Raw genomic sequence first — 10,147 nt, 5'->3', positions numbered from 1 at the left:
AACATTTTCACTGTCTTAATTTTCTTGTTCTGAAACTCAAGCAGGAAATCTAGAACAATAAATTACAAGTCTGTCTTTGAAAGAGAAGGCCAAGGAAGAAAGATAACTTCACCTTAGAAGAACCTCCTTCCTGAATATGAGAAACCTGCTTAAGGGCATATTTGGATAGTTGAAGAATTTGTATTAAGACATAACAAACAAAGGACTTGTGGAATTTTGTTAAATATCTTCACAGTGCAGTCATATATCTTGAGCACTAACAGTCTGCTGTGGAAAAACGTCTCTTAAAAATGTGTTCACTAACATAGTCAAAAGACCAATTTTGAAAACAAGCAACCTACTTCACATAGTCTACTAAGAATTTTAAAGAGAGTGACGAAAATGGAAATGTGAAAATGAATGACAGAAGCTAAACGGCTACAAAATCTTTGAAAAACATAAACAAGAAGCCATGACAGATGCAAAATAACTCATCAGCAAAAGTAGTACACTGGTTTATTATGTGTGCACTATGCGGGTAGAAGAAAAACACAAAATATCTTACAGGCAGAAGTTGATCTCAGTGAAGAAGACAAAAAACTCAGAGCTCGGGTTGAATGGCATAATAGAAAACAAGTGTACCAGGCCAACAGAAACAGTGGCTTGGTTTAGAATCACTCTATCAAGAAATCATTCTGGAACGACTGTTGCAAGGGCCTTTGCAAGAACCACCCCACCCTCTTCACCTAATCTCACTTGGCTTGCAATGCTAAATCAAGAACCAGATGTTCCAGGCACGTCAGCCAATAAAGTGCGGCCCCAGTCCATGAGGATCTAGGGAGAGGATATAAAGTACTGATGCCTGGGTCCCACACCAGATCACTCTAATAAGTTTCCTAGACTATGGAGCCAAGGCAGTAGCTGGTGGTTTTTAAAGGCAGGCGACTTTAATGGGTGGCCAATATTACAACCCACTGCAGAGGATGGAAGAAAAGGGGCTCCTGGCGCATGCATGAATTTATGTGCCAAGTTATTGCTTCTGACTGGGGAGCTTTGCGAAAGCCCCTTCGCCTTTTGATAACAACGAACTGCCTCTGGGTGTTCGTAGGTTCCTCATGGCGCCCTCCTCCACTGCCTCGATGGGAGAATATTTTCTGGAGAATGATTTCTGACATGTGTAGCATAACAACCAACTTGACAGCATGATGGCTATTTGGATTATCTTAAAAAGTCCCTTCTGTGAAAGGAGAGGCCACCAAGATGGAGCTTTTGGTGACACCTGAGTTCTAGTCCTCTCCTATCCAGTCCTCTGCCAGAAGTGTGAGAAGTAATGAAATCCACGGAGGTCGCCCGAAGATGATACGGATCAGGGGAAGAAGGCCACTCTGGAGCTGGGCATCCCACGCTTTGCGTCTTGGCCCCACCCTTCTTCAGGTTCTATGATTTGGACAAGTTGCTGGATCTATAGGAAACTTGGTTTCTGCATCTGTGAAAAGAGGATGATGCCGTCCAAGTTACTGTGAGGATTAAGATAAACTACATCTACTAAATCCTCAATCCACATTAGCTCTTAGGGAGACGGGGGTGCATGGCAGTTAAGAGTGAAGGCTCTAGAGCCAGAATGCCCTAATTTGAACTCCAACACTACTACTGCCTAGCTGTGTGACTCTGGGCAATTTACTTAGTCTCTCTGTGTCCCAGTTCCCTCGTGTGTACAAAGGGATAACAATGGTATTTGTAGGGTTGATGTAAGATTAAATGACCTACTATTAGGGTAGCCTGACAGCTCAGTTTGCTCAGGACAGGTCTAGTTTATTCCTTTTCTCCTAGTATCTTGACTGCTTTAAAATTTCGCTGCCCCATTTCACTCTCAAAAATGTCAACAGTGTCCCAGATTGGATAATTGAGCATATGGCCACTGTAGTTAATGTATATATTGTTTAGGAAAGTGTGTGGTATGGAGTAGATGCTAAATGCGTATTAGATGCTAATATTAGCATCTATAGCAGTTCTATGCAATAGAATTATAATGTAAGCCAGATACTAATTTTTAATTTTCTAGTTAACCACATTTTAAAAAGTAAAAATAAATAACTGAAATTAGTGTCAATAATACATTTAACCTAATATGTTAACATACCCCAAATATTAACATTTCAATATTAATCAATATAAAAATTAGTGAGACATTTTTCATTTTTTTTCCTCCTACGTCTTTGAAATCTGGTGTCTATTTGCATTTATTGCACATTTTAATTTGGAACAGTGACATTTCAAGCACACAGTAGTTTGGTGGACTAGTGACTTTGTAGGTGCTCACAGGTGGCTAACGGCTACAACACTGGATGGCAAAGTTCTGCAGACTTTACATTCCTCCTATGGCATGATGGGCCAGTCTTAGGACCTTCTCGTGTCTGTAATGTCAAAGTTGAGATGCTTGGCTTCTCTGCCAACACTCCTCCAAGCAGGGCTCTGATGCAGAGCTTTTGGCTGCATCATTGCCAAGCGTCTTAGCCTCACCTCCTGAGCAGTTGTCCAAGGTCACTGAGAAGGAAAGTATAGTAACCTACCCTTGGAAAAACCTTTGCTGGCAAGTGGAACACTTTGGGCCTATCAGTGGTTACAGGGGACTTTATTACTATGGTCTTATTAAATTATGAAAAGCAAGGCTAAAGTTATTTTATTAATTTCTCCCATGTCATAGTTTCTTCCTATTTGAAAGAATTCCCAAGAAAATACAAAAAGTGTTTTTTTTTTTTTAAATAAATATTTGGGCTTTTTCCCCCCATAGATTATTTCCCTCCAAACTTCTGACTGCATATTAGTTCCATTTTCTGGACTGGATCCAATAATGCCACATTCCTCTAAATCATGCTGCCTTTAACTAGACCCAGAAGATCAGTCAGACCCTGACCAAACACTGAATAAAGTGGAGGGTTACTCTTGGCTCCGGTGTGACATCGAATTCTATTTCCTCCTTTAGGGATAGTTTCTTGCGACCCCCAAAATTCTTAGCTTTGGTTATCCAGACTTAAGAAGTACCTAATCTAGGGAGAGTGTTAAGAGATGGGAAAAGAAAGAAGGGATGTGATATCATTTAATTTCAAAAATGAAAACTTGACCCTACCAATCAATGAATTGCATTTATAGATACTGCTAAGTTCTGGATGGCAACATTCTTAGGAGTTTAGGATCTGATTGGTATGGCAAGACTGACCCGCTAGAACAGTTAGAGAACAATGCTTTGCTGTAAAGTGTAGCAGCTTCATTGCATGTGAAGTCTCTTCAATCTAACAAAATGGGCTTAGGATGTTAGAGCTGAAACATTCTTAGAGGCCATGTAATTCAATGTTCTCTTTTACTGATTAGGTAAGGAGGACCAGGAAGGGCTCAAACACTTGGTGAAGTTCACATGGCGAGTTAGTTAAAGAGAAGGGTCCGGAAACCTGGTCCCCTTGCTCTTATTATTCCTAGTACTACATATCACACCACAGTTACCTCGAGTTTTGGGTAACTGCTCTGTTGAAATACAACATGCTGTCCCTCTCCCATAAGTTTTACCAACTTTATGCAGGTTAGATGATCATTTTATCCTTGTTTTCTTCTTTCCAACCCTTCTCCCTGGGCCTGGTCTCCATCAAAAGGGTGTATTCTACACATCCTGAATCCAGTTAACATTTATAAAAGGCCTGGGCAAAACAAAACTATGAGAAGACACTGGTTCGATCCCATACTTGACCACCAATCCCCCAGCAGGTGGCAGAAATTCAGCTGTGGTCTGAGTTTGGGGGTAGAGGGATGGGATCTGGAAAAAGATCTTGGCACATCAGACTAAATGTAAGAGTCCTTCCCTCTTTAATCCTTCACCCAGAGTTTAGCCTGCTGATGTTAGAGGGTGGGATTATAAACTAAGGAGAAGAAGCACACAAGCCACCTACAGGAGCCACATGGCTGACCTAGGCAGGGAGACTCATAGGTAGGTGGCTGGGACAGGGCTTCACAGTGTAAAAGAGGGGGTAAAAAAAGGGCTTCTATAAACAAAAGGCTGATGACCTTGCCTTACACAATTATTGTTTAATGTTAGATATTTTAACTCCTTCAGCTACAGAATATGCACATATTAGCTTTCCGGGGCAGCCTGGTATATATCCTATACCATGCTCCAAATCCCACCCTCCAGGCTGGCCCTGCTAGAATGAAGAGGTCGATCTGCTAAAAGCAGAATAGAAAACTCACAAGTGGCAGTATTGTTCTCCCTTAGGTCCCCCATAATGTGAACTGCAATGGAAAACTGTATTGTGGAAATTGCCAGCATAAACCAGAAGGAAGTTTGCCAGTTCACATTTCTTCTAGGGCTGATTTTGTTTGAGAGGGATAAAGGACAGGAAGAAGAGTAGACACCTTGTTTTTAAACTGGCCGTTCGTCGGTTCTCTAAGGAATCTCCAATGTATGATTTAGGAAGTGAAGACCATGTAGCTAGTTACATAGCTTTCTATTTGATAAGTCACCTGTTGAAGCTAAGACTGGCTGTTCCCTTGGCTGGTGGGGGGGGGGCATTGGAGGCTGTAGGGGATGGGGTTAGGCATAGGATTACAGATAAAGTCTGACGTGTAGACGACAAGATCGGGCTAAGACGTTATAAACTGAACTCTTGACAGTGAGAATTTCACTTTTGTTGGATCTTTTAAAAAATTCAACTGATTTAGAATTGATCCCACCAAAAAGGAGTCATATCACTTACTTATTCTCAAAAGCTTCCTGTCCCGCACAAAGGATGTAGCGGAGATAGGAGGGGCTTTAGTGAACAAGGACTTTCTAAGTCCTAGCTGGTTGGCAGGACCAGAATGAGTGGAAAAGCCGTCCCAAATTAAATAAGCAGGTGGAGAGCTTTGAAATCCTTGGAATTAAAGCAAGAATCTATCATGATTCAAACGTCGGTCTCAGCAGTCTGGGGAAGGGAGAGAAGCTGCAGGGACCTGGGAGGAAGGCGGCCTCCTTCCCATCCGAGGCACTGCTCTGAGCGCGCTCCTCATTCGCGCCTTCGAGTTCAGGCTGTAGGTTTCTCCCAACTCCAGAGCAGAGCAACGCTTTACGCTGGTAGTTTTCTGGTGCCACCTGATGAGTGTAGGAAACAGTCATTCCAACCCATTGGTTCAGTTCAGACACTATGACCACGTTCTAGTTTACTTTCTATTCAATCGTTTTGGAAAATGTAACTGATTTGATTCTGGTCAGACGGCATTTGGACCACAACGACTTGGGAAGCTGACCAGAAATGAATACTATTCGGGAACTCAGGCGTCCTAAAGCCGGGAGCGCTGGTCGTTTCCTAAGTTCAGGTGATGATGATGATGTTGACAATGATGATGATGATGATGATGATGGTGATGGTGATGATGGTGAATCAGATCCGCGGGGAAGGGTCCCACGATCCGTTCAAAGCGGAAAGCAAGCCGAGGCCGCCCGCGGCGCGCGGGCCAGGGGATGGGGCAGCGGCCGGGCCAGGAGCACCTCCCGCAGGTCCGGGCCGCGGCGCCGGGCCGGGTCACCTGACTTGTGGAATTTGGGGCCGCGCGGGGTGGAAGGGGAGGGGAATGGTTAGCACCTCCCTTCCCGCTCCCGCGGGATCCGGGTCGACCGGGGCCGGCGCCGGGCGGCCACGTGGTGGTGCTGCCGCCGCCCCCGCCCCGCCAGCCCAGCCGCGGAGTCTCGGCGCCCACTGACCCCCGCGGCCGGGGAGGAGGAGGGACCGCGGCGCAGGAAGCCGAGCAGGAAGCCAGCCCGGCGGCCGCGTTTTCCTGGGGAAGCGGCGGGCGGGGCGGTGCAGCCAGCGGGGCCCGGAGCCGCCGCCACCGCCTGGATGGGGTGAGTGCGCAGCGCCGGGAGTTGGGAGGCTCCCGGGAGCGGGGTCCCCGCCTTTGTGTCTGGGGCTCGCGCGGCGGCAGGAGTCGCGGATGGCGCGCGGGACGCAGCGGCGTAGCCGGGTGGCAGCGAGGGTCCCACCACCACTCCCTGGTCTCTTGCCGGCCCCCGACTGTCTGCAGGAGGCAGATGGGGGGACGGAGGAAGAGGCGGAGGGCGGGGATCAGAGTGCAGAGGGAGGACCGCGCCGCGTTAGGAGAGGGGTCTCTCCGACCGGCCGCGGCGACTCGCGGGCGGCGAGGGCCGGGGCTCGCTGCGGGCGGAGCGCGGCGGGAATGAATGGCCGTGCCCGGCAGGGCGCTCTGGGTGCGCCCTGGAGGCAGCACCCTGTCCCACCTGCCCGGCCCGCCCGGCGCCCCGCTCCCCGGGGTCTCCGCTCGGGTGCTCGACCCGCCTCGGCGCTGAACTTGGAGGAGCTCGGGAGGAAGGCGCGAGCGGGAGGCTCCGGATGGCTCGGGAGACGGAGGGTCCGCTATTGTTCCTTCGCTGGCTCCAGGAGCCCTTCGGCTGGCCCAGGGGTGCAAGCGAGGCACTCCCGGCCGGGGTCGGCCACCCCCTGCCCGCTCCCCGTCCTTGTCCTTTTCCCGCCGCAGCTCTGAGGAGGGTCGGGAGGAGGGATGCTCGAGTTCGGACGGTCTCGGGGCAGCTGGGGCTTCAGGAGGAGGGAGGATGTGGAGCCGTGGGAGGGACGCCTGCTTCCATCGACCCCGACCTCTGCCCAGGAGGGTGGGCACCCTCCCTAACCCCCTGCTCTTCGCTGCCGGCGTGGGCAGGTTTGTGTCCGGGATTTAGTGTTTGCAGTTTGTAGGGTTCATCTGCCATCTCCTGGCTCACGCTCTCCTTTGCGTTTGGACCTCGCACTCCCCTTTCGTGGAGTGTGTGTGGGGGTTGGGGGGAGGCTCAGACTATGGAGAAGCAGCAGACGCGGCAGATGGAGCCCCGCGTAAAATGAAACAGTTACCAGCGACCTGCCCGGGTCCGGGGTCTGTAAATCCAGGCTTGCGTTTCTCCGAGGTGCTCAGCTCAGCGCTACTTTATTTTCCAATGATGGTGGGGTAGATCTGCGGACTCAAGCCTCTCGCGGCTTCCGTTGGCCTCAGGCTCACAGGTGATTGGGATGGACCTCCGGGAGAGGAACATTCCAAGCTGCCTGAGATGAAGGAATCGTTGCCAGTTCTCTGGAGAGCGTGATCTCAAGACTATAAGGGCCTGGCAGAGGGAGGAGGTGGTTTTTGTGCATCAGGGCTCAGCGGAAGCTCTTAGCGAGGACACGGTCCCACCTGCTTGAGGTTTGAACAAAGTTTTAGGAAGAGGGAGTGCATCACAGGGAAGCTGGGTTTTGATTCTCGTGTCCCCAGCCTGCAGAGCCCTATTTCCAAGTGTGGCTGGGAAAGTTTTGTTACTGATGATGGGTGTAATCTGATCATCTGTTCTTAATGATGCCTAGCCACTGTCATTCATATATATATATATATATATATATATATATATACACACACACTTGAGCTTGTAAGGTAGATTTTATGTGAGGAATTTATTCAGTTCTTATAATTTTTAACCAGTGCTTGCATGACATGACTTGGGAGAGGTGGTCCCATGGTGGGCTTATTGGGGGTTTCTTCCTTTGCATTCGTTGAGATGCTTCAGTAGTTAATTTATTGTATCATTTACAGTAGATTTATTTTATGGTTTTTAGGGGTGGGGTGGTGGTGGTGGTTATAACCCTGTTGAATATTACTCTTACTATTAGTAATTATCTGTGAAATTGAATAAAAGTTCTTCTTATTACTATTATTTTTATCTGTGAAATCAAATATAAAGAATGGTTGCTGGGCCCTGGAGATTCCGTGGGCATGACATAGTGTCCCTGCTCATTAACACATAACAGTCTACCTGACAGTGGAATTCTGTGTCCAGACTGCCACTTCTCAAAGCACATTTGAGGCAGGTACACCTAGAATCTCCTACATATTAAAAGTGAAGAAACTGAGGTTCGGCGGTTAAGGGCAACCCAGCTTTGGCGTTAATGGAAAGTGACGAAAGACTTTTGTCTCTCCTTCCTTTCAAAATAAGTATGAAATATTTCAAATATACATAAAATGAGAATATAATAGGCTTCAATTTTTCCACCATCTATGTTTGAGAATTGCTCATCTTTGCGTATTTGCTTCATATCCCCCCATAAAAGTAAACTGCAACTGAAATATTTTATCCATCCCTCCTCCTCTGTCTTCGTCCTCAGGGACCTACTAATGTGAAGTTAGTATATAAAGTTTCCAAACAAGTTTTGGTACTTTTGGATATTACCTATTAATGAATTATCTGCGAGCCTGTTTAACATTTTACATAAATGGCATAATTCTGTGTACATATGACTTGCATTTTTGAATTTATCATTATATTTTGAGGTACATATAGGTCTTACATTAGCTGCTGCAGAGAATTCCAGTGTATGACTAAATTATAGTATACTCATTCCGTCACCAAGAGAAAATTAGAGTGTGTCCAGTTTTTCACTATAATATGTTTTCTGCTGAGGGCAGTTGATCTGTTTCTACTTTTTACTATAATAAATAGCGCTGCAATAAACATCTGAGACATGTTTCCTTGGGCACAAGTTTCTCTACAATTACTGGCTGGGTAGTGGGGTCTAGGTAATGCTACACTTACTATTTCTTCCATTCCTCAACAAATATTTAGGACGTACAAAGGGTTCTTTCGGTTATCTGTTGAATGAAAAATAAAATTAATCAATTTTTAGCTCTAAGAGTGTCGTTAGTTGACTGGATTCTTTTGTTGCTTGTTTATTTTTTATTTTATATATATATATATATTTTTTTTAATAAGAAAAGCACATCTTAACTATAAAGTTGGAGCAGGAGACAAAACTGTGCTGCCGAGTTCCGGATACTCGTGCTGATGTCTTTTCTCCGCCGGTCACTGGCAGTGTCACCTTGGATGACTCACTCGGCCTTTTCTTCCTCCTTATTTTTTTCTTGGTGAGATTAAAGTGTTTGAGTAAGCATTGACAAAGGCATGGCCCTGCTCTAAGAGTTTGAAAATGTGGCTGTGTTAATGACATTTTGCCCCTAATTGTAATCCCATAATCTGGAAGCAATTTAAAGCATTTAAATACCTTGGCTTCCTCATACTCCTTTAAATTTCCAGACACATTCCTGCCTCACAGCTATTGCATTTACTGTTCCCACTCACTGGAACACTCTTCCCAGATATCTATATGGCTGTACCTTTTGACCCCTCAGGACTTTACTAACTAACGCGTCACCTTCTCAGCAGACCTTCCCTGGCCAGCCCTTTCCAGTGCCCTCTGCTCTTCTCTGCTTTATTTTTGTCCATGACACTTACTACCTTCCAACTTGCCATATAGTTTCATTTCTATTAGTAGGCTGGGTTTTTTTGTACTAGAATATATAAGCTCCATGAAGACAAGAGTTTTGTCTCTTTTGTTCACTTCCTAGAACAATGTTGAAACATAGTTCTTGAATGCTTGGGTAATGAATAAATGAATGAATGAATATAATACTTTTCGTTGCGGTTTTCAACTTAGAATTTCTTTTAGCACATATTAGATATCGTAAAAATGGTGCCGATTTTTCCACAGCTATAATTGAGTGCCCCAGGTATCGAATTTACAGGTTCTGTCATGATTAAAACCATAATGTCTTATAAAGAAAGCAAGCACTCTGCTTAAATTCACGTGATTTATCCTTCAGAGCACTTGTCTTCAGATTTTTTTCTGCCAACATATGTCTAAACCTGAATTCAATGGAAAATATAAGTAACACGACACTCGGAAGTACACCCACCATTCCTTTTCTTGATAACTTAGCTTTCCAACATTTTAAATAAGGAAGGTACAGAAAGGGATCCTGACTCTCCCTTACAGACGGCATCTGTGCAGACAGACCGGTGACGGTCTCAAGCAATGCCAACCACACTGGATTTCTAGGACTAGAAAGTGTGTTTCTCTGAATTGCTGCAGGGGAAATACTCATCATTGCTCTGACTTTGCGCATCCATCTGTAAGTGTGGTTTTTTAAATTTTTAAATTTTTTTATTTTTGTGGCGGGGAAGGGGTGGTGGTGGAGATGGTGGAAATGACAACCTTAACCTGAAGATCCAGGAGCAATCAGTACATAGCAGGGTACCAAGAAATACCCTAAGAATGGTCACATTGTAAACTCCTTAACTCATGGTACTAAAAACATTCAAGAATGTTACAGG

General features: G+C 45.7%; 1 protein-coding gene across 2 annotated transcripts in view; it reads left to right on the top strand.

The window, feature by feature from the left end:
- Positions 1-5,704: 5,704 nt before the first annotated feature.
- The window catches only part of RAI14 (retinoic acid induced 14), a 124,933-nt gene continuing 120,490 nt past the window's right edge, over positions 5,705-10,147 (top strand). For both annotated transcript variants that reach the window (XM_036225838.1, XM_016142424.2), the window contains exon 1: positions 5,705-5,845. The gene's annotated coding sequence lies outside the window, so the exon portion shown is untranslated. The remainder of the gene's footprint in view (positions 5,846-10,147) is intronic.

Source organism: Rousettus aegyptiacus, unplaced genomic scaffold, assembly GCF_014176215.1.
Source record: "Rousettus aegyptiacus isolate mRouAeg1 unplaced genomic scaffold, mRouAeg1.p scaffold_m13_p_8, whole genome shotgun sequence".
Taxonomy (NCBI): Eukaryota; Metazoa; Chordata; class Mammalia; order Chiroptera; family Pteropodidae; genus Rousettus; species Rousettus aegyptiacus.
The sequence above is the reverse complement of the archived record's forward strand: the minus strand, read 5'-3'. Positions and strand labels throughout refer to the sequence as shown.